At 38.6% G+C, this 25,416-nt stretch overlaps 1 protein-coding gene across 4 annotated transcripts in view; it reads left to right on the plus strand.

Moving 5' to 3' along the window:
* Positions 1-25,416, plus strand: part of PCDH15 (protocadherin related 15) — a 1,134,710-nt gene that overhangs the window by 434,194 nt on the left and 675,100 nt on the right. For all 4 annotated transcript variants that reach the window (XM_067465706.1, XM_067465711.1, XM_067465710.1 and 1 more), the window contains exon 6: positions 5,757-5,821. The gene's annotated coding sequence lies outside the window, so the exon portion shown is untranslated. The remainder of the gene's footprint in view (positions 1-5,756; positions 5,822-25,416) is intronic.

Raw genomic sequence — 25,416 nt, forward strand, 5'->3', positions numbered from 1 at the left:
GGATGCTTGCCAAAGTGCAGGTGAAACGTCAGGAGAGAATGTCTCTAGACCATGGCCATACAGCCCGAAAAAACCTACAACAACCCAGCTTCTTGGTTCTGCTCTCTGTGTCATCCTTACTTGGCACATCCCTATTTGCCATCTTTAGATTAATCGGATCAATTGCACACTGCATTAGAGCTAGGATCATCTACTATTACAAGTTGAAAGGAAATGAACTTGTCATATCCTCACCAAATCAGAGGTCTTCCCACAGAGATAAGGAGAAGGAAAAACCACGGAGGTTACTCTGAGAAAAAGATAAAGCTGTAGGAACAGTAGGAGGCAATCCTTTTATGTGAGCTCATTGATCAAATCATATGGTTGCCAATATTTTCTTAAAATAGTGCAGTATTCAGAAAGTTATATAGATTTTAGTCAACAGAGCACAACTGACCAACATCATTACATGCCCTGTTGTTTTGCAGAGTCACATTGAAGGAGAATACTGTTTCTACTTGAACATTGTTTTTCCAAACTGGGGAATCCACACTTGAGTTCTCCCTCATCAATTTCTGACAATAATTGCATCTCAGTGACCAAAGCTCTCTGCATTTGGGGACCATGTGCTCTCATTAAGTTCTATAGACTATAGACATGTTCAGTTGAACACTGTTACAATTACTTTGTAGGCTTTTGCAATCTAAATGGGGAATTTGAGAACATAGAGGCTGGAACTCATGTACTGGGTTCTCTCTACTTACATAATAAAGGACTGAATAGAGCTAGTACCAGAAGAGAAATTTATTTTGACCATTTTATTAATTAAAAATCAAATCATGCTCAAAATTCCATTGAGTTTAAATTGCAGCATCTCAAAATATTTTTGGATGCTCATGGCTGCTGCTAGTTTCTTCTTGATCACTGTTTTAATGAGAATAAAAGATCAAGAGCATGAACTGTGCATTGTTTCAAGTGAGCTTTTTTCCCCAAACAAGCTGCTTAAATATGTTTGAGTGTTCTCATTAACTTGCTGATAATGATGGCAGCCTTATGAATGCTTCCAGAGTGCTGGTGATTGCACATCATTTTTAAAAACTGTGAGCTGCTCTGTTGGTGTTCAGGCAGCATTGCAAAAACAAAATAAAAATTTAAATGCTAGGGCCAATCTTCCTGCTGTGATTACTTTAGATGAAACAACTGAATCCACGCTACAGTTTACATTTTCATGGCCGTTCTATTACATTATCAGGATAGTGCGACCCAGGCCTCTTTGAGTGTATTGTTTTTTCAAGGGTTTAAATGTGCTCGTTGAATAGATTAGAAAGCAGCCCCTGCTGCCTCTAAGGTAAAGAATGTCTACAAAACTATAACTGTGTTCATATATGGCTCAGGAACATAGATGTTACGGAAACTTGGAAACCACTGAAATGTCAGCCAGTCCTTTTGAATTTGTATATATTAAGGTGTGATAAAAACAATGCCTTTTGTTGACTGTAAATATAGCTCATTCTGGACACTTATGCTGCATGACCTTTGATAGCTAATGCCCCAAGGCTAAGGATGCATCTTCAATACTATGGATTTAATACTGTTTGACAGCACTTTAACTAGGACTTTAAGATCATCTGGGGAAGCCCTGCTCTCGATCCCACCTTTATCACAAGTAAGTTTGGCAGGGACAAGAGACAGGGCCTTCTCAGTGTTTGAGCAAGCATTTACAAATGTAGAGTAACTGACATATTATTATTTTATTATTATTATTAAACTTTATTTGTACCCCGCTAGCATCTCCCGAAGGACTTGATGCGGCTTACAAAGGCCAAGGCCTCAACACAACAACAACAGACAATAACAATACGATACAAAGCAAATTAAAAACATAAGCAATAACAAAACATTACACTATTACGCAATAAAACCAGGGCCGGGCCAATGATGGGTACAGGTTAAAAGTGCTGGGTGTGAGAGGTGGTATGTTGGAATTCTGGGCAAGTGCAATGTGCAGAGAGTCTTAAACTCTAATAAAGTGCTTCTGGGACATAGTGCTGGGGGTTATCCTATTTCGGAAAGGCACATCGGAATAGCCAGGTCTCCCTAAAGACTGCCAACATAGGTGCTAGTCTAATGTCTTTGGGGAGGGTGTTCCAAAGTCGGGGGGCAACCACAGAGAAATGAAATAACTAGACGATGGAATTGGACAATGTTTTAACAAGGAGACGCTACTGATGTTGGTCTTATTGTGTAGTTGTGGTTTTATACTGTTTTTATGTTTTAATTTAATTTTTGATATTAAGTATACTGATTTGTTGTAAACCACCTTGAGTCGCCAATAGGCTGAGAAGGGCGGTATGCAAATACAGGGTGAGGCAGCATAACTTTCTTTTTTAAAATGCGCGCCATTCGGTTGGTTGAAAATGTAGCGGAGCGCTAGTGGTCTCGTTTGAGAGGTGGGAGTATAAAGTTTTGTCCTGGCACAGTTCAGTCGCCATCATGTGTTGGAACAGTGAGGAGCGTGCTTTTGCCGTCGAGGACTTTAAGATCATCTGGGGAGGCCCTGCTCTCGATCCCGCCTTCATCACAAGTAAGTTTGGCAGGGACAAGAGACAGGGCAAATTTTCGAGCAAATTTGGAGTGGCCGGCCCACTCTCCAGATTTGGCCCCTTGTGTTTTTTTCTATGGTTTTTTTTAAAAAAAATCCCGTGTTTATGTGAACCGTCCAAGGACCCTATAAGATTTGAAGACCAACATCCAGGAAGAAATTGCCAACATAACGCCTGCTATGCTGGCAAGAGTCATGACAAACATCAGAAATTGGTTTACTTAGTGTACAGAGAATGGAGAATGGGGGACGTCACCTACCTAATTTGATCCAATTCTGAGCACAATTCAAAGTGCTGGTGTTGACCTACAAAACCCTATACGGTTTCGGCCCAGTGTATGCTGCCTCACCCTGTACAGTAAATAAATAAATTAATTAACTGCCATGGTTCAATACTATTTAATCATCTGAGTTGTAGTTTTACAATGCCACTACCCTTACTGGACAAATAGTGCTGGTGGCTCAGCAAACTACAACTCCCATAATGAGGGAGTTGTGGTGGTAAATAAAGTTCAATGTACTTTGGAGAAAAGAAATATTTCAATTTTGGTACTATTACATTATTAGAGCAGAGGCCACCAGGGGCACTAGAAAGAGAAGGCTAGTCCATTTTTGCAATTGAAGGAGGAAAGCCATTTTCCCCAATTTCTCTTGTTATTCCTCCTCTCTCCTTCCCATGTCATAAACAAAGGTTGTTTCCACAACGAGGATATTGGTGGGAGAATTAACAGGAAAACAGGGGAAAATGGTTTTCCTCCTTCAACCCACCCTCCATCCCCTTAAAATGGATTATCCTTCTCTCTCTAGTACCCCCTAGTGGCCTCCACCAGGATAATGGAACAGTTCCCAAATTTCAAAAAAAAAAAAAAAAGGAAAATTATCAAGACATTGTGGAACCTTTCAGAAAAATCCATACAAATGCAATTCTTTAAAAACTGGTTTGCATTCATAAGAGTACTGCAGAACTTACAATAACAGTGTGAAACAAAAACGAAGGGGAGAAATCAAATAAGAACTAATACATTCAGAATACTGTTGGGAAGCAAGTTATCAGCAAGGCTTTGCATGTAAAATATAATTTAATCTTTTCTTTGCATTTTCACTCTGAACAACTTCTTTGTTTAAGTTATTTTGCCTTCTTCTGTTCTATTCTGTCTTTAAAATAATAATTGAAAAATCTTTGTTGTATTAGTTCTGAGTTGATTTGCCTCGCAGTATGTGGAATTACGCCCAAGGGAGCAAACTTTAAGCTACTGATTTTCAAAAAAGATAATCAGTTTTCTACAGTTTATACAGTTTAGAAAAGGCACTTTCCCTGTAACCATATTGTAATTTTGGTGATTGTTGCCACATTCAGTGCATGTTTATTCAGATGGAGAGAAGTCAGCAGTATTCTTCCATAAACATTAATGGGGACATGAAGCTCTGCTAGTTCATGTCTTCCTTCTTTCTCTATCTCCCAATCCCATATATACCCTCCAATTTTAATCAAATCCAGATATACAGGAGGCTCTAGAAAGATTGGTGATCTTCCCTCAGGTTTGGATTCGGCCTTGAAAACAACTGGCATCCTCACCATAGAAACTAATCAAGTTTCCAGACTTTGAAATGCATGTATTATCAGGAAAGGTAACCACCAGGAGCTTTGGGAAGCTTCCTACATTTACTCATAAGTGCAAGAACCTACTCCCAAATAAATATATGTGCATACCATTGTAAACTTTAAAATCCAGCAATAATGGGCATATGATTCATAAGTAGTGAATGAGAAAGTATGTGTCTAAAGACCATGGTGATTATTAGTGTCAGACTGCAAAAAAACTGGAAAAAATCAATTTCCATGGACATTTTGGTTGTATTTAGTGGGATGTGCCCCAAAAGATGGGCCTTAAAAGCTTGAGTAAGGGCAGTTCTACACTGCCATACAATGGGCATTTGGTTCATAGGTAATGAATGATAAAGTATGTGTCTAAAGACTATAGTGATTATTAGTGTCAGACTGCAAAAAAACTGGAAAAAAAATCAATTTCCATGGACATTTTTGTTGTATTTAAATGGGACATGTCGCAAAAGATGGGCCTTAAAAGCTTGCGATAGGGCAGTTTCTACACTGCCATACAATGTAGTGTAGAGTCACATCAGCCTGTTTACACCTATTAGCCTGATGCGAGTTAACCAAGAGTAAATTGCTTATATGTGGCTTGCTCCAGGATCTAGAACAAGGGTCCCCAAACTTTTTAAACAGAGGGTCAGGTCACAATCCCTCAAACTGTTTGAGGGCCGGATTATAATGTGAAAAAAAACATGAATGAATTCCTATGCACACGACACATATCTTATTTGTAATGCAAAACCACTTAAAAACAATACAATAATTAAAATGAAGAACAATTTAAACAAATATAAACTTATTAGTATTTCAATGGGAAGTGTGGGCCTGCTTTTGGCTGATGAGATGGGATTGTTGTTGTTGTTGTTGTTGTGTGCTTTCAAGTCATTTCAGACTTAGGTTGACCCTGAGCGAGGGGCGGGTAAATGACCTTGGCGGGCCGCATCCGGCCCCCGGGCCTTAGTTTGAGGACCCCTGATCTAGAATATTCTCTGTGTTGGGGGGAGTGGGGACAGCCATCCTGGATCCCTATGCAGGATCCAGGATAATGTCCCCACAGCAATTGTGAACTCCCCTGCTCCCCAATGCAGCCCTTAAAAGAAAGAGTTCTGGGATGCTTTATTTCCTGGTTCCTCTCCATGTGACTGAGCTCAACAGCTTGAGAGAAGGGAGGGAGTTCATTTCTCATAAGCTACGTAGTCACATGGGAGCAAACCAGGAGGTAGAGAACTGGCAGATCAAGATAACTGCCATTTTCTGTCTGGTGGGGTGGGATTGGGGTGCTAGGATGAAATCCGGCCCCATTCCTAGCTATGCTGAAACTGGCTGAGTTGTGAGATCTCTGTATCACCTTCAAGGCAGTCTACAGCTACTCTGTGTAGTCACATTGCAGTTCAGAACCAGTATTTTTCATAAATTACAGCTGGATCCAACCTAAAAATATTTCAGAAGTATTGCTTGAATTCTTTGCATACACATACACTTGTACACAAAAATATGCACTGTATAAGAGTAATTGTAATTTTGTTCAACACTTCCTTTATTTTCTTTAATAATTTCTTACAGAATGACTCTCATGACAATGAAACTACAGACTCTTACAGGGAATGAAGTAACCCTAAAGAGTTCAGGTATGTTTTCTTTCTTAGTAAATACATAGAACACAAAATGATATTATTTTTTAATAATACTGTATTGTATTGTGCTTTTTAAAATTAAATACCGATGTTGACTAAGGTTTTTTTTAAGTAAGGTGAGAGGGTCAACAATGAATATGAGTATATCACAAAAAAACATGTACCAATTAAAAGTGATGCTCACAGGCTGTATCTTATGCACTTTTATCTGAGAATAAAGCCCTTTGAACATAATGAGATTTATTTAAATATGCATAAGTCTGCCTTGTAAGCAAGTAAATGATCAGTTGTTTACTTAAGTGAACAGTATTTGCCTCTTTAAAGTGCTAAATGCATTCACTATGTCTGAAATTTAATTGATGCCACCATTATATGTGAATATGTTTAATGTGATGGTGACATATATTGTCAACTTGAATATATTACATCATTATACCAGACTTTAAAACCTTTTCTCCACAAAACCTTTACCTTATATTGGACCATTACAAAATTTATATGGAAGAAAATGTGACTTTCTATACTATCTTACGAGCATAACAGTGTCTGCAAATATATGTCACATTCAAATGTTAGAGTTTTATACATGGATTTTAATTAGGATGACAATGTGTGAAATGGCCCATATGACATTACTCAATTATATTTTAACCCTACTGACCCTCACATTTTTACTGTACTGGTTGTAGTCTTGGGAATTCTTATATAAGCATTTCAAAAGCATTTCAATATTTGTCTTGCTCTGTGCTATGTCTCCCTCCCTTGCAGCAATTTAATGCGAATGGTCATTTTGGAAAGGAGTACTCAGATATGTTCTTGTTTCCTGTTTCACTGACATAAAATAGATGAAACTTGTTTTGACACAACAAATAAATAACTCAGATAACCCAAGACCTTTTTTTTTTTTTTGAAAAAAAAGTTAGTCGGAAAATTAGATACAACAAGTCTCTTTGTCTGTGATAACCAACCAGGGTTTTTTTTTTAACACTTGGTCATCTCTAGACTTGAGATAATTTGATGGATATGTGAGTGCCCAATTGGATCTTAAAACATGTGTTAGAGTGGGGAAAGGGAGAGATATTGAGACCTTTTCCACACAGCTATATAAAATCCACATTGAACATTATCCACATTGAACTGTATCTTATAACATGAGTATGGACTCAGATCATCCAGTTCAAAGCAGATATTGTGGATTATCTGCCATGACATTCTGAATTATATGGCTGTGTGGAAGGGCCCAGAGGAAAAAGAGAGGATTTCCTGTGCATCACTGCCATTCTGCTTCCCAAATAATACTGTTACTTGTGAAAGTACAGTTTGATCATTTCGAATATTATATTTAAGTTTACTGAAAGCATACTTGAGACTCCTAATAATTTTGTAAATGAGAAGTGGTTGTTATAATAATAACAACTACAACTACAACAACTTTATTTTTATACCCCACCTCCATCTCCCCGAAGGGACTAGGGGTGGCTTACAAAAGGACAAGCCCAGTGAGCATAGAGCTAAAAACATAATGGAATAAGATAAACTCAAAACAAAACCAAATAAAACATATCAAGATAAAGCATAATATCATAAAATAGAGAATGAAGGAATAGAGAAGGAAGAGATTAAATCTCTTTGCAGATGATGCTGTTGTTATTACAAGTCAACCATTATCTATGGTGAAAGATGTGATTAAAAAAATTAAAAAAGTTATCAGGATTATATGTTAACATTAACAAATCAGAGATAATGTGTCTTAATACCCCACCAAGAGAACAATTGAAGATTAGGAAAATCTCAGGATTGAGATTAGGATTAAAGAAGATAAATACTTAGGAATATTGATATACAAAAATCCAAAGAGTATAGTCAAGGGGAATTATATGGAAAGTAATAGAGAAACAAGAAATTAAGTCCAGACAATGAGAATAAACTGGCAACAATATGGCAAATTAATCATAACAAAGATGTAAATATAGGTAGAGCATTGAGATCAATTGACTTTACTTTTTGTAAAGGGAACAACTGTAGCTGGTCTCTCTGGCCTCAGTGTTTTTTAGTTTGTGTTGCACATTGCCTCAAAAGAACTAGATCTCCCATCAACTCAAGCCACTCTTTGAACACAAACATAGTGAAATCATCTTCCAAGGCAAAAAGGGCAGGGCTGTTTCAATTTGTGCACAAGATTTGAGTAAATATGGTAATTATTATAACTGCTGACAATCATTAAATAATTTTTTAAAGCTTAATTTGCTGTTTAAAAATAAATTCAGCCAGCAAATTCATTTTACAGTGATATATTAGTAGCAAATACCTTCCCTGAGGAATCCACATTAAAAGTGTAGACAATAGGGGAGATGCGTGGTGATGCAAGGCATGGCAAGGGATAATGTGATGAATGAGCCGGTACAGTTACATATAGTTCAGCTTCATTTCAGTTGTGTTAAGGATTAAAGGATTATAGGGTGAATCAGTTAAAAAAAGAATCACAAAAGAAATGCAAAGCAGATTTTGGTTGTGATATCGTACACTTATATTAATACTGCATTATAATTTGTATGCTGTGGCTGCATCAGTTCCTGGCATTCTATTTTCTTTTATTCAGTGCCCTCTAGAGGTACTGAAATATAACCAGGAGTGTCAACTTCAATTTCATGGCCATTTCTGTTTCATCTTCTGCTTAACCATTCCCTCCGTCTCCTCGTGTTCAAAATGTATTCAAAGGAACTTGTGGGTTCTTTTTCATTATATCCTTGCATTCATAATTCTGGATTGAAATGGTTGATCATCTGAGTCCAACATAAAATTGCCTGAACGTGCTTGCTCTTCATAGTGGTATGATATGCTTCAGTTGCTAAAAGGGTTCATTACACATTAGACAGGAGTGAGGTGAATGTTGTTGGAGTTGCCAGCTCATATCAGCTCCGCTCCCCAAACACTTTCACAGCTGAAGTCCGGCTATTATATGTAGGAGCTACTGGGAATGAATTCAGTTACTGAGCTGAGTAAAAGAGGTCAAACTCTTAGTGATAAAACTTCTAGGGAGAACTTAGTAGGAAGCAACCATGTAATTTCACTCCCGCCACCCCTCTTTTTCTTTAATTTTCCTCTGTGCTTCAGTTCACTCATCTGCCTCTGCAAGATAATTCAGTACTTCTATTACTCCCTCCATTTTTCTGCTGCTCTTTTCTTTGACCTTAGACATGGGAGTCAGCAGTATCAAAGGGTGAATAAGTTGGAGAGGAGCAGGGACAGACTCTCTGAATTCTGGTTTTCGGCACTTGCTGCAAGCCTTTGTAAGCAGAGCCATTTAGTTTTCCTTATCTGATGCAAACTGTTAAAGGTCTTTCTGATGGCTTTTCCCCTGGAAAAAGCCGTGATTTTGAAACTGTGAAGGATTCTATCAGGTAATGTACAGCATTAAATGTGTATCATCCTTGAGTTGAGATAGCAAAGCTATTTGAAAATAAATAAATAAGTCTCCCCTTGGCAGCGGGTACGCATCATATTTTTCAATGAAACATAAACAGTGCAAACAATGTAGCTCGTACGGTATCTTTCTCCATGGCATTCTATTAATATTTCATATCATCATGTTTTATCTGCCAAATATACCTTGAATTTCTCCTCTGTAGATTCCAGCTTCACATTTCATTTTGACCACAACTGGTAACTCAAGGCAGTTAAGACTGGTTCATGTTCTTACCTTTCTTAGCAAGAGAGATCAGGTCTCTCGGGACAAGTTTTTTTTTCCTACAGAGGTGAGAGCAATGATTAATTATATTTACAACAAGAGATAATATAATAATGTCAAAACTGAATAAATATTTTGGGGGCAGAGGGGAAAGTTGTTACAGCTGGAGTGGATTCTTAGCCACAAAAGTAAAGCACATTCTTTTTTTCCCCCTGCAAGCCAAATCCAAACATTGTCTTTATGCATGATCCTTGTGTATATTCTTCTAGCTCATATATTATTAATAATTTCAGATATAGCATCTCATTAAAAATAAAATCAGACTGTGGCACCCCATACCACGGTGGCACCATTAATTATGCAATAAGATTATCTACTGGATGGACAACAAATTTCCATTCAGGTTTTATACATTCTTGGTGGTTCCTGTTGACACTATGAAGACAATTGAGGCTTCTCTATGGGTTAATAGAGTTTAATATTTTTCAAGCCCAGTCTATGACATTTTGTTACCTGAGGCGAAGAAATATCTCCCACTTCAGCTGCAAAAATCAGTTATGTTGACACCTGAACTGGAGTTGGAATTGAATAAAACAAACTTTTTTATATGGTACAAAACAGATCTTCCAATATAATGAAATGTGTAATAGACTGTCTGGCATCATGTAGCACCTTAGACACTTGCTTCATTCTGCCTAGTGAATGGTTTGGCCCTGAAGATTGTATAGCCCTCATAATGAGTGCTCTAATGTGGAAACATTTTTCCTAGCAAGCTCCACATGGTACATAATGCAATTGACATTTCTTACAGGTGCATTCCAGACCCCTTTGGATGAGTGCTGTTCACATTCTTTTGCATTTTTTCCATATGCAAAGAGGCAGAGTTGGACCTATATGTCACATTGCCAGTTTGTATAAAACAATTTAATTAAAACAGCACTTACTTTCTGGCTGTTTTAATAGCCCAAAATATAAAACATCAAGATAGCACTCAGCCACAGAATAAACAAAAATAGCAAACACTGTTGCAGGTTCAAGATAACTCTGTAGTCAAAGGTTCAGTCCAGTGGTCAAACGCCAAGAATTCAATGACCAAAGTCCAGGGATCAAGAGTCTATACCATAGTCTAAAGCCAGTCCAGAGGTTCAAGGTTCCAGGGTTCCAAGATTACAGGAGACAGGTCAAGATACCGAAAATTCAACAAACCTGGGGGGGGGGGGGGACCAGCAGCATCTACCACCAAAATAAAACAAATAATTTTCTCCCAAAGATCAGTTCTAAGGCTCGCTCCTTATAGCCAGAAACACTCAGCTTCAACCTATCTCTTGCATACCTCCACTCTTAATTGCTTTCATGACTCTTACTTATAAATCACTAAACCCTTTAGAACTAATACTTACATAATCATCATCATCATCATCATCATCATCATTGTTTAATACCTTGCCACCATCTCCCCAATAGAAACTCGGGGCGGCTTACATGAGGCCAAGCCCAACAGCATATTACAATAAAATAAAACCAAAACACAATAACAACATGGTAAAATACATACAACATATGAGCACAAAAAATGATAAAACAAAATCATCCACAATAAAATAAAATAACAATGATCATGTGCAAGATAAAAACTAAGATACTAAAAATACTAAAATCAGGATGAGATAGGGATGGAACAGATTGTTTGTGATGGAGAAACTCATAAAAGAATGAGGTCATAAATATAGACTTTCATACAGGTAGAGAAGTATACTCTGGAGACAAAAACCATTGAGGGGGAGCAACTGTGTATGATAATATGGCTACTCTCCAAAAGCGCGTCAGAAAAGCCAGGTTTTGAGATCCCTCTTGAAAATTTCTAAGGTGGGGGCCTTCCATCACCAACCACCATCAACTGCAGAACATATGACACTATACTAGAAAGAAAACTGTATCTGACCACACACACACACACACCCCACTCCGCCAACACGATTTTCTGCAGTATGCTCTTGCTACGAGTTGTTTTACCCTTGACTTTTATGTTGGCACTGCAGTGGTCATTTTAATTTTGTTTAGACATATTATGGCCAAAGTCATCTAAGTCATTCTGTTTGAAATTCTAAAATATTCTGTTTGAAGATATATTTTTTTAGTATGGACTGCATTCAGAACTAAAACTTGGAGATAAAACTTAAGATTTTCAGCATATCCAGTTTTGCAGTTTCCTGTTGCTTTATTGGGGTACAATTTACAATCACCCCCTGCTTCATAAATAGAGGTCAGAGGCTGGAATTCTGAAAAATACTGCCCATTTCAGCTCAGATTTTGCACCTGTAAAAGAGAACTTAGTATCTAAATGGAAAGCAAAGATTCCCCAGACACCAATACTGAAAGAAACAAACAACCTTTCTTCCAGTGACCCTGTGGAACAGTTTGAAAGGTTATACGCTTTGAAAACTATATAATCTTATTTTCTTGTTTCCATTCCACTTTTTTTTCTTTATTGTGGAATTTATGATAGGGAGGGGTACAGAAGGAGGAGGCAAGAGAGATTTCACAGAATATTTCACAATTAATCATAATCTATGCAGGCAAATATGTAACTTATGGAGCTGTGCATGCTTTCCTAGGGCATGTCAAAGAATGTTTGGATCAAGAGATAGAATTTCAAAACTGCTGAATTCATTCAATATTTTGTGGATGTTTTGTATCATTTCAGCTAAACTGCTTAATATCTTCAAATAGATACGTGACTTTTGCAATGTTGTTATGAAATATTTACACTTCTTAAAAGTTCAAGGAATTATCTAGCTGCCTTTTTTATATTAGTTCTTTGAACATGACTGACCATACTGGCTTTTGTAATGTAAATGAGTTAAATAATATTCTGTGGCACAGATACGTATTATAAGGCACACTTACTGCCACTGTTGCACTGCCATTTTCAATGTAATAAAAAAATCCTAACAATGTTTAAACTTTAATGGCAGGAAATTAGTTGCTAGGAAAACATTAGAGATTTCTAAATGGTACATAAATATGGTATATAGATACTGGGTAAACAACCAAAATATTGGTTACTATCATCTAACAGCCCATTGTGGATCCATTATCAAGTCAATTCTAATAGGCTGAGTTTATTCACTACTCTCCCAGGATTGCTTCAGACCTACATGCCACTTATCAGCACTGTACCTCCTATTGGTTCATTAAAATATACAATTAATATGGCCATCTAAAATCCCAAACAATTCCCCCCCCCCTTTTCTTGCTCTGTGCAAGAACAGTGCAAGAAACTTACGTAGTCTTTGTAAGGGATGCCTTGGCCTTTATTTATTTATTTACTTACTTACTTACTTTATTTCTATACCGCTTTTCTCAGCCCTTAGGCGACTCAAAGTGGTTTACACAACAATGCAAAATATCACAAAACAGGATAATGCAATTAAAACAGATTATAACATCAACAATTAACAACAGTATAACAATCATAACGCCTCAAAAATAAAATCAGAATCCTTCTCCTGTGCTCTCTGCTCCTCTGCTGTAGGGACTTTTGGTGGGTTCTCAATGCATTCCCACAGAGATTCCCTCTTCAGACAACTCTCCATGCGAACCTTCCACATGGAGTAGTTACTGCCATTCAACCTAGCAATAGGGAATGCTGCCAAATTCACTCCTGGATCCATCCTCCAGATTTCAGCCCCACAACAAAAAGTAAACTCAAAAAATAAATTCCTCAATTGTGGTCTTTGCAAAAATAAGAACTAGGCTGAGCTAAACTGGGCTACTCTGGTTTAAACTGGGTCAGACAGGGCCCATAACCTGTTGTGCAGCAAGTGGATCTTAGCCACGTCCCATGCACAAGACACACACAGACAAGTGTAGAAGTGAACAAGAGAAAAAGCTCTCCAGAACTGTATTCTTAAAAACCCATACAGTTATACTCTATCGGTGTGGTCCAAGTTTGCTGGTTGACCTACATTAGCAGCTGTACATAATAATTTCCATCATAAGGTTTTGCTTCAACACACACACACACACACACGGTCCTGCTACAACTTACTGTAACAGACTGTACCCTGCTCTCAGGCTTATAGTCTAAGGTCTCATCTACATTGATAATTATTGAGGGGATATTCAGGAGCAGAGATACTCTGGAGTGGGCCCAGAAGCCTTAGAGGTGGCCACACACCCTGTCCCCAACCCATATCAGCAGCAGGCTTGAGTCTACACTATCTAGGTAGGCTGAAACCTCTGTGGCCTGTCTGGAAGAGCTCCTTACCATTACGGTTGCTTTTACTAATGTCAGAGCTCTTAAAAGTATCTAATATGTTTGCTCACACATTCAAATCCTAGTTATGGAACCACCAAATTGCTTGTATGGTATTTTGATATTATTTACTTATTTATTATATCATTTCTTATATGTAAGGGTAAGCAATGTTGTGAAGGCCTTACATCCTACAAGAAACAAAGCATGTTAGGAATACATTAACTGGAGGTTTCTGGATTTAGAATGTTTAGATTAGATTTTAAATTTAAAAAGAAGACTCGGTAGAGTTAGGAATACAGGAAGACATTTGCAGATTATTAAACAGGCATCATTTTCATATAATTTGTTTAAATGCTCCAGATTACATGTTTTTGAATGTTGCAATGATTAAAACCCATTTTAAAAAAGAATGTCACAATGACATCTCAGAGTCAGAAATGTAGCTTGTTTGTGGGGGGGGGGGGAGAGAATATAAGGAATGATCACAGGTGGAATGCTGTGAATTATATAAGTGTGATGGGGGCTGTGCCATTTTCAAATCTAGCTTTAAATGTATTTTAATATTTTACGTCTTATGACACATTTAATTTAATTGTGGTTTTTATTTTTATATTGGCATTTTGATGTATCCGTGTTGTTTTAATTGTATTGTTTTATCTGCCTTCAGTCCCCATATCAGGAAAAAGGTGGGATAAAAATAAGTAAAGTAAATAAAGCTTCTGCAGTGAGTGTGGTTAAACAAGTCCTAAGATACTATCCACAAAGAAAAGAGGATGACAATGAGGGAGGGGATGAAGTCCAGCAGGGGTTGCCTACTCTTCCATCAGGGCCATGGCATCATGGAGCTAAAACTCTCTTGTCTTCAAAGTCTAGCTCAACTATATTTTGAACTAGAAAAAATTGAACTTACTTTGCACTGTAATATGCTCATAAAAGTATTGTGAGAAAGAGGTTAGATCTCTTCCACCTATTATGTAGCCATAAATAGGTAAAAGACATCTAAACCTTTTCCTCTCTGTACTTTTCTGAGCACTCAGTGCAAAAAAAAGTTTCATTTTTTCTTCTTCAAAATTTATGTTAAAATTGAAGTCTCCAAGATGACTGCGGTTAAAACTGTTCAACACTCCACTGAATAGGTATTTTTATCTGGTAGAACTTCACTGTAGCCAATAATGATATTTATCTACTTTCCAGTATTTCTCTTGAAATACTTTTTAGATGCCATTTCACGGGAAACATTTTTATAGATTCAGCTATGCAAACATCCGAGAAGTGTACATAATATTATATATATACAAGAACAAAACAATTTCTAATCCTGTAAAAAATTGCCTTGTAATAAGTAAGATGGAACCAATCTTAGATTGATGATGAAAATAAGGAAAAATTCATTTAGCCTCAGTTTAAGTGAACTCACCCAGTTTGGATTTTCTGTATTGTTATATTGGAACACTAATCCAGGGGTCCTCAAACTTTTTAAACAGAGGGCCAGGTCACAGTCCTTCAAACTGTTGGAGGTCCAGATTATAATTTGAAGAAAAAAAACATAATTTGAATTTCTATGCACACTGCACATATCTTATTTGTCGTGCAAAAACACTTTAAAACAAAACAATAATTAAATGATGAACAATTTTAACAAATATAAACTTACTAGTATTTTGATGGGAAGTATGGGCCTGCTTTTGGCTGATGAGATAAGATTGTTGTTGTGTGCTTTCAAGTCATTTCAGACTTAGGTTGACCCTGAGTGAGGGCCGGGTAAATGAACTTGGAGGGCCGTATCCGGCCCCTGGGCCTTAGTTTGAGAACCCCTGCTCTAATCCTTTGCAATGGGTACCTCCTTAAATGTGGTGCTGCTCTCAACTCAATAGTAGATAAGCATCATACTATCAAAAGTATACACATGTACAATAATGTGCATGTACCATTACATATGTTAGAAAAAATGCACAAAAAAGATCTTTAGTTTTTGTGCTTCTCTTAAGTTGCAAACCAACACAGAACTTGGATAGAAGATTTTTGTTATATAAAGTTGACCCTCCATATTGATGGATACCATTGTATCTTGAAAATAATCCAGAAAAACATCTCCAAAATAAACCTTGATTTTGCTATTTTATACAAGTGACATTTTACTATGTCATTGTTAAAAATTAGATTTGAGCAAATAATGAGGTCCTGGAATCAAACAACTATAGATACACTCTATATACAATATTGATATTTAAGAAATCAGCATTTCTTAAAATAACAAAGCTATATGTTTCATATATTGACCTACAAGGAAAGGAAGATGCTTTTCCTCCCCAGCATAGCTGGGGAGGGAGAGTGGTTTGTCCCCTTCACTGAAGGGAGAGACTGTAGTTCCGGCCAGAACTACTTTGGGGGCAGAGCCAGGTATTTGCCTGCCCTGCCTCCTTTATTCTGAAGCCAACCATGCCAGCCCTTTATAACAGTTTATCAGGTCACCATTAGGGGGTTGGGTAGGAATTCCCCCCATGTTCTGGGGGGGTCGTCTACCCTGTACTGTTGCAGGCAAATTGGGATGGTGTGGTATTAAATAGGTTGCCATGGAAAGCAGATAAGGAAAGTTGATTATTTGAGGTATACCTAAGGCACCTCCTTTCAAAGATAATAAGCTATTTAATTAAACATTCTCTTGAGGTTAACTTTGTCAGGTGAGGTGAATATGAATGGCCTAGGAAGGGGGGAGAAGTCTGGCCTTAGTTATCTCGGGTGAGGTTCCCTTAGAGCAGTGGTTCTCAACCTGTGAGTCCCCAGGTGTTTTGGCCTACAACTCGCAGAAATCCCAGCCAGTTTACCAGCTGTTAGGATTTCTGGGAGTTGAAGGCCAAAAACATCTGGGGACCCAGGGTTGAGAACCACAGCTTAGAGGTTGCCCGGATTCGGTTAAAAGGGGGTCCCAGGATTTTTCCCCAGCTAGCCAAAGAGTGGATGGGCAGGGATGCTACCTCGGCTTTCCCACACCAAGTTCAGTTAAAGTTAAATAGGTAACAGTTAATAAAGTTGCCCATATTTAAACTCAGTGCAATTTGTGTGGTCTCGTTATTTCGGTGTGGGAGGACAATTAACTTTTTATTGCTTAAGATCTGGAACTTCTTTATTAATTCCTTGTATTCTTTATGATTTATACTTTGCATTTTCCCCAGAATGTGATGTCATTTTTCACAATATTTCTATCATTATAACATTGATGTCTGGTTTAGATATGTCGGCCATGGCTTGAGAGTATATCTACTAACCTTGGCTCACAATAGCTTTTTTGTTTATTGTAGCAAGAAGGACATCTAGGATGCAATGGTTCTGTAGCCTGCAGTGAGCAAGGCGAAACCTTAACTATTGTAACATTAACCTCCCCCCCCCCCCACCACACACACATTACTAACTGATTTTAATTGATGAACATACTGTTGCTGTTTTCTCATCCCATCTAAGCAAAAGTTTTATTGAAAGCTTATCTGGCAGCACTCTGTGTGGACAATTTTTATTTTGAAAATTGAGCTCTTGTCATTGGAATGAACCAAATTGAAAGGAGAATGATCACGAAGTAGCATGGGCCTCTTCCTTCTCCTGCAGTAATCCTATAAGTCACCCACTGGGTAAAGCAGGCAATAAACCATAGTATTCAAAATGCCTTAGACTTAAACTATTAGTCATGCTGGATCATCATGGACCACCATAAAGCAATATGGGAACTGCCCTTGAGGAAAACAGCATCAAACCCAAGCAAAACTTGATTTGAAAAGCAATTCTTTGAAGAAGCCAGAAAGTTTTCCAATTTTTTTTACATGCTAGCAAACATGCTAAGAAAGAAGTGACTGAAAATAGTGACATCTACAATTCTGAGGAACAAGTAACAGGAACTTTACGAAGTAAATGTTCAAAGTAAATGTCTTTCATGGGGAGAGGTTAGGAAGGTACAAAGACAGTCATTCTTTTGAACTCAGCCAGTGACTAGCTTACATGTTAGGCACCAGAGCATCTGCAGTAGCCCTTATGCTTAAAACATCTACACCTGTGGAATCAGTGGAAATATCTATTTTAAATTAATCCATTCCAAACTAAGCAGGATTAAGTCCATATGTATACCCATTATAAAAGCCTCACAAAGTCAGACAATACTACAAGGTACTGAAAGATAAAAGTGGATTAGTCTGAGATTATCCAGAAAGATCTTCATCTGAGTTTAGATTGTGGGCTTCCTTAATATGTTAACTGCCTTTGTGGAAAGCAACAGCAAACATTAGGAAGGCTAAATTGGAATGATTCTTTGAATACCCCAACAATTTGCTCAGTCCATCATTCTTTTAGGTCCAGTTCACCTTGCTGGACTCTTAGGCGACTAAACAAGAAGCAAAAGCATGCCTGAATGTACTTACTTACTTAGGCAATCCCTCATTATCCAAGTAGGATAGTCTTCCAAGATCAGTGTACTGGTGGGTCCGTAGGTGACTATGGAGCCCTATTCTTCTCCCGCAGTGAGGGCATCAGTTTCCAGGTGGAAGGCGGTCTTGGTCGGGGTTGGCTTGATGTATCTTCTGCTTGGCACGTTTCTCTTTTTTGCCCTCCATTTGTGCCTCTTCAAATTCTATAGCTGGAGCTCTCAAGGGCCAGGGCTTCCCAGTTCTCAGTGCCTATGCCAAAGTTTTTAAGGTTGGCTTTGGGCCCATCTTTAAATCTCTTTTCCTGCCCACCAACATTTCATTTTCCTTTCTTGAGTTTGGAGTGGAGCAACTGCTTTGGGAGATGGTGGTCAGGCATCCAGACAACATGGTCAGTCCAGCGGAGTTGATGGTGGAGAACCATCACTTAAATGCTGGTGGTCTTTGTTTCTTCCAGCACGCTGTCCCCAAGAGATTTGCAGGATTTTCCGGAGACAGCGCTGATGGAATCATTCCAGGAGTTGCATGTGACGTCTGTAGACAGTCCACGTCTCGCAGGCATATAGCAGGGTTGGGAGGACAATAGCTTTATAAACAAGTACCTTGGTATCCCTACAGATGTCCCAGTCCTCAAATACCCTGTGCTTCATTCGGAAAAATGCTGCATTCACAGAGTTCAGGCGGTGTTGTATTTTAGTGTCAATCAAGCATGTAGCGGGGGGGGGGGGGGGGGCTTGAGGTAACGATACAAAAGGTTTGCTAGGGTAGACCCTCTTTCACTCAGACTCAGCCCCCCACCCCCCGAACCAAAATCCTGGCTACGGGCCTGGTGTCAATGTTGACTTTTGTGGAGAGGTGGCTGCCAAGGTAGCATAAATGATCAACATTTGCTGGAAACAGAGTTTCAGCAGATGGGTGGTATTCCACTGAGTCATCCACACTACCTGTGGGCTGCTCTGTACATGAAATTATCAGTGTGAAATACCTAACATGAAGTGTATGGAAGACAAAAACACAATCCTTGATGTTCCTGAGCTGCTAACATATGAAAAACTTGTCATAATGAAAACAGGGTAAAAAAGAAATCTATAAAAGTATTATATATTATGTCAAAGTATTTGAAAAAAATCAGACAGTTCTGGCATACCTGTGCTATAAGACTCATGTATCTGTTGTAACCTGACAACTAATCTGCTCAATTTCTCTTTTTCCTTCCTCCTCAAATCCTACTTTTGAAGAGGAAATACATGTATTAGTTAGAATGAGAAGCTTTCCCATTTGCGTTTACTCTCTTTACTCGTAGATTTGTGCTATGTATAGAAAATTAAGAAATGCTGCCTCATACGCAAATAAGTCACACAGAATGAAGCTGCTTTCATGCCGCCTCTTGGAACCGCTGCTCTTCAGATCTTCAGCTGTCAGAACAAGCCTGCCTCCAAGAGCCTCTTAAATTGGTTAAAGCATTATATGAGAATGTTCAGAAGCTCCAATATGCCTGCTTGGCTTTCAAATCCAGAATGGCAGAATGCCCTGGACTCTGTTGCATAAGTATTTTCTCAGGCAGTGATTATCATCTGATAATAAGGACATTCCTGGGTGGTGTGGGATCTTTGGAAGGTGTAAAAGCTGCTCCCACCTGGAGCTGACTTCAGCGAGTCAGACAGAATGGGTTTTTCATTTCATTCAGGGAGGGATGTTTAAACTTTCAAATTTCTTTGAGGGCACTGATTTTATACTTGCTACAGATCTCTGATGCATCTCAGCAGGAGGCAGGGAGAGAGTTCAAACATTGGCAATAGAGAATCTGATCTACCTTTAATTTGTACAAACCATGATACCACTCCACACAATTCTAGGCCTCTATTATTCTCAAAATGCAGTATCTTGAGGTTCAGGTTTATATCCAGTAGAATATATGGACAAATCTCATCTGGATTTAAGTGGGAGTGGAGCATCTATTCATTCATTCATTCATTCATTCATTCATTCATTTAGAACTTTTATATACCGGTCTTCTCACCACCGATGAGGGACTCAGGCCGGTTTACAACAGAGGAGTTCATACACAATAGTTAAAACATCACATCCTATAAAACTCTATATAAAACACATTAAAATACAATCATATAATTACATAAGGCCAAGTCGTCAGAATAAAATCACAATTCATCACCATCCGTCTATGTCGTCAAGGGTTATTGACTCACTCATCAAATGCCAGGTTCCAGAGCCAGGTTTTCACCAACTTTCTAAAGGTCAGGAGGGAAGGGGCAGTTCTAATCTTCAATGGGAGAGAGTTCCAGAGCTGAGGGGCCACCACCGAGAAGGCCCTGTCCCTCGTCCCTCGTCCCCACCAGATGCGATTGCAAGGGTGGTGGGACCAAGAGGCAGGACCCCTCCAGAAAATCTTAACAACCTTGATGGTTCATAGGGGATAATCTGTTTGGACAGGTAAACTGGGCCGGAGTCGTTTAGGTATTTATAGGTCAACACCAGCACTTTGAATTGTGCTTGGGAGCTAATTGGCAGCCAGTGGAGCTGGCGCAACAGAAGAGTAGTATGCTCCCTGTACCCCACTCCTGTTAGTAATCTGGCTGCCGCTTGTTGAACTAATTGTAGCTTTTGGGCAGTCTTCAGAGGCAACCCCACATAGAGAGCATTGCAGTAGTCTATACTGGATGTAACCAGAGCGTGGACCACCGTGGCCAAGTCAGACTTCCCAAGGTACTGGCGCAGTTGGCGCACAAGTTTTAATTGTGCAAAAGCTCCCCTGATCACCGCCGAGACCTGGGGTTCCAGGCTCAGCAATGAGTGCAGGCTCACTCCCAAACTCCCATGTTCCTTAAACGAAAACCCTCCTTGCACATAGAAAAGTAACATCTTAGGGTGAAGATATTCTCTATGGCATGCCATTTCTTGCTTGATTCAGAGATTTGTTAACTCTAAAAGAATCATTCAAACATGCTGACAGACACTCTGCATTTGTCTGTCAATGCAATCTAATCATTTGTTCCAAACAGAGTCTCACTGTTTTGCAGATAGTGGTTTATTGGTTAACAAACAGCAAAAGCAAACTACACATGACATTCAGGGTCAGGACTGAGTTTTTGGCTACAGTCACACGATTTATAAAAAGCCCTGCATACAAACTTCCATTCAAAGTAAACATCCAGTCTGTTCATTGATTCATTTATCCTGCATCCCACTTCTTTGTTCTCATTTCCTGTCTATTGTAAAAAGGTCGATTCCTGAGATTGCAGCAGACTCGGGTATAACCAATCTTTTATGGTTTCCTCAGTTCTTTGATTCCACTAGCCAAGTGTTTGGGAAAATTGACTCTCTCAAAACCCTGCATGTTATTCTGTAGCCCATGACACAACAGTTACATGTCCCATATTGACATTTATGGGATGACTTCTAAGAAGTCATGACAGTGTATGAATGATAGAAAGTGTGTTCAGGATGCTCTTTGAATGTAGGTGAACTATAAATCTCGGTAACTACAACTCCCAAATGTCAAGGTCTATTTCCCCCAAATTCCATCTGTGTTCATATTTGGGCATAATGGAGTATTTGTGCCAATTTTGGTCCAGATCCTTCATTGTTTGAGTCCACAGTGCTCTCTGGATATAGGTGAACTACAACTCCAAAACTCAAGGTCAGTGCCCACTAAACCCTTCTAGTGTTTGCTCTTGATCATGGGAGACCTGTGTGCCAAGTTTGGTTAAATTCCATCATTGGTGGAGTTCAGAATGCTCTTTGATTGTAGGTTAACTATAAATCCCAGCAACTACAACTCCCAAATGGCAAAATCCTTTTTTCAAAAAAATGATGGACACTTCTTGGGTTAGTAGGTGTCTTGTGGCCAAATTTGACAGCAATTCATCTAGCGGATTTTGAGTTACGATGTCACTCAAAATGAACAGAGCATATATATATATATGAACAAAACTTTCACACACCTCTGTGAAAAGTAAAGATTTAGTGATTCCAGTCATGGGCCAGCATGAAGGGACAAAATAATTCCCTGACTCTTCACATGGTTTAATCACAGGGAGAATGTACTTACAACACACCATAGCAAAAGATATCAGTCGCGGTCTAATATGAGTCAATAAGAGAAGGATTTCTATTTTGTTTTGTTTGAAAGATATGCTATTCAAATACGATATTTCATATTCAACCAATTTCTCATGTCACTACTATTCTGATGAAACAATTGTTTGAAAAATAATAGGAAACAAATAAGCTTTTTAAGTGGACGGAAAATTTAGTTTGCACGAAGATTTTTTATTTCTTTCACTCCTTTATATAGTTTAAATTCAAAGCAAATGCAACTAATTCTCTTTTCTCACACTAATAAAGATAATAAAAGAAACCTGTACAACTTTAGATATACCTGTTTGCTGGCAATTGGATTGAAATATTACCTAGGTGAGAGATTTGGCATTAATTTAAAATCTAAGTTTATAATTCAGGCATATAGAGAAATGTAATTTTTCTAGTGTTAATGGACTTATATCTGTGGCTTACAGCATTTTTAAATTACAGAATTACTCACCTTGCTGAACTCAGTTTCTCTTCTTTTGAAATTCATGTACAAATAAATCAGGTAGATTAACCAGGGATAAAGCAAGAGGATAATCTTACCAATGCATATGTGCTTACGATGTTTTATACATTTGGGGGAAAAACACTTGAATAACTTGAAATATTGTAACAAAAACCACAGCAAAAGCATGTTTATACTTTTCCTTGCTTGATAAAGTTGATTTTAAAGTTACTGAGGTTTTGCTCCTAGAACATTGGAAGGAGAGGGCAAAAGATTTACCAATTTCTTGTGAATATTTTCACTGAAAAAGAAATGGGAAGAAATCAGAAATTAACATTTCCGGGTTTAACACTTTTAGATTTCATTAGTCGCTAATGGAAAACACATCTGGTAATTAATTGATTCCACACAAAAGGAGGATAATATTTGCAAATAAAAATTAACTTTTGTAACTTTTGGCTTTTCTGTTAAAAGTACTTTTTTGTATTTTTATCAGATACTAGCCATTCCCTACCACGCACTGCTGTGGCCCAGTCTGTATCTATGTGTTTTGTGTGTATATATATGCATATATATGTGTGCATATATTTGTGAATATGTGTATATCTCTGTGTTTGTGTATATATGTGGTTTTGCACATGCATTGTAATGTATTTTTTTGTTTTTGGCTTTTTAAGTCTTTTCTGCTGTGTTTTTCAGTGTTTTGATGAGTGATGGTCACTTGTTGGCCTGATAGGTGTATTGTGTCCAAATTTGGTGTAAATTCGTCCAGTGGTTTTTGAGTTATGTTAATCCCACAAACAAACATTGCATTTTTATTTATATAGATTCTACATCGGTGGATTCTAAAACACATGAACTCTCCCGATGCTTCCACCATTGTGCCAAGGTTGAAATAATCAATAAGAGATGCAATTTACCATGAATCTCAGCTGCAAAGAATAAGAGGGACTACATAGGGGTGTTCTACATAGATCATTAAATGGGCATTGGATCAAGACTACTTGGTGTTCCCATAGGGACATCCTGAGCCACCTAAGAGGTGTCAGAGAGTGCCCACTGCCCAGCTATGCTGAATACAATTCAGCACAACTGGGTATGCAACCTAGAGGGGAACCCTTCATCACCTCATGTTGTGACTGGCAACAGTCACGACACCAACACATACCTGGAACAATAGGTGCATTGGCTGGCATCTGCCAGTGTGTAGCTCACTAAGGTGGCCGGGAGAGGAAAAGCCCCTCCTTAGTGAGATTATAGTAGAGAGATGCCAGGCTGCTGACAATGAGGTCAGCCTTTGGAAAGTGGCCATTTGTTCCACTTCTGTTTGCCCCATCTATAGTGTTGCCCCTATGATGCACATTCCCCTGCCCTAAATGGAAAGCCTTACCCTACTGTTTATCCTTCTTGGGCTCCCCTCACTTACACATTTTCTATTCCTGCCTCACCCAGGGTTTTATCATTTTATCTCGTCCATTTGGCCTGCCCTTCCTGTTTGATTTTATATTGTGTTAATTTGCTTTATTGTTTTGTTTTGTTACTGTAATTATCTTCTGATGTAAGGGGTTTTTTTTTTGCATTCTGTATTTTATTGTGTTGTACTGTATTTTTGGGGCTTGGCCTCATGTTAACTGCCTTGAGTCATAGAATCATAGAATCATAGAATCATAGAATCAAAGAGTTGGAAGAGACCTCATGGGCCATCCAGTCCAACCCCCTGCCAAGAAGCAGGAATATTGCATTCAAATCACCCCTGACAGATGGCCATCCAGCCTCTGTTTAAAAGCTTCCAAAGAAGGAGCCTCCACCACACTCCGGGGCAGAGAGTTCCACTGCTGAACGGCTCTCACAGTCAGGAAGTTCTTCCTCATGTTCAGATGGAATCTCCTCTCTTGTAGTTTGAAGCCATTGTTCCGCATCCTAGTCTCCAGGGAAGGAGAAAACAAGCTTGCTCCCTCCTCCCTGTGGCTTCCTCTCACATATTTATACATGGCTATCATATCTCCTCTCAGCCTTCTCTTCTTCAGGCTAAACATGCCCAGCTCCTTGAGTTGCTCCTCATAGGGCTTGTTCTCCACACCCTTGATCATTTTAGTCACCCGCCTCTGGACACATTCCAGCTTGTCAATATAGCTCTTGAATTGTGGTGCCCAGAATTGGACACAATATTCCCATTGGGGAGATGGTGGCAGGGTATACATAAAGTTTATTATTTATTGTTGTTGTTGTTGTACCTGGTGTGGCACCTGGTAACAGAAGGAGGGCATGAGAGAGAACTGTCATCCTGCGTCCCTGGGCAGTCTGAACCTGCGGAACTCAGGATAGCAGTCAAGACAGCTGCTACAGGTTCTGTTTTGGAATTGGAATAGCTGTCTTAACAGGCTGTAACTTGTTGAACAACCTGAATACTGGATTTAGCTGTTCCCCTGAGTTAGCTTCACCCAGGAGAAAGCCTGAGTTAGCTTTACCCAGATCACCTCCATGCAGTATTTAGCTTCCATGGGGCCAATCCTGTATCCCACCAGCCTACTTACACAGTCTCAGGAACAATACTAACATTGTGGTCAAAGACAAAGGAGGAGCTGGACTCATAATGTACAGCTCTAAATATAGGAGTTTGAGAAGCACAATACATTTTACAGAATTTTGTCTAACAATCCTACAGATGCATATTGGAAAGAA

This window comes from Anolis sagrei, chromosome 3, assembly GCF_037176765.1.
Source record: "Anolis sagrei isolate rAnoSag1 chromosome 3, rAnoSag1.mat, whole genome shotgun sequence".
Taxonomy (NCBI): domain Eukaryota; kingdom Metazoa; phylum Chordata; class Lepidosauria; order Squamata; family Dactyloidae; genus Anolis; species Anolis sagrei.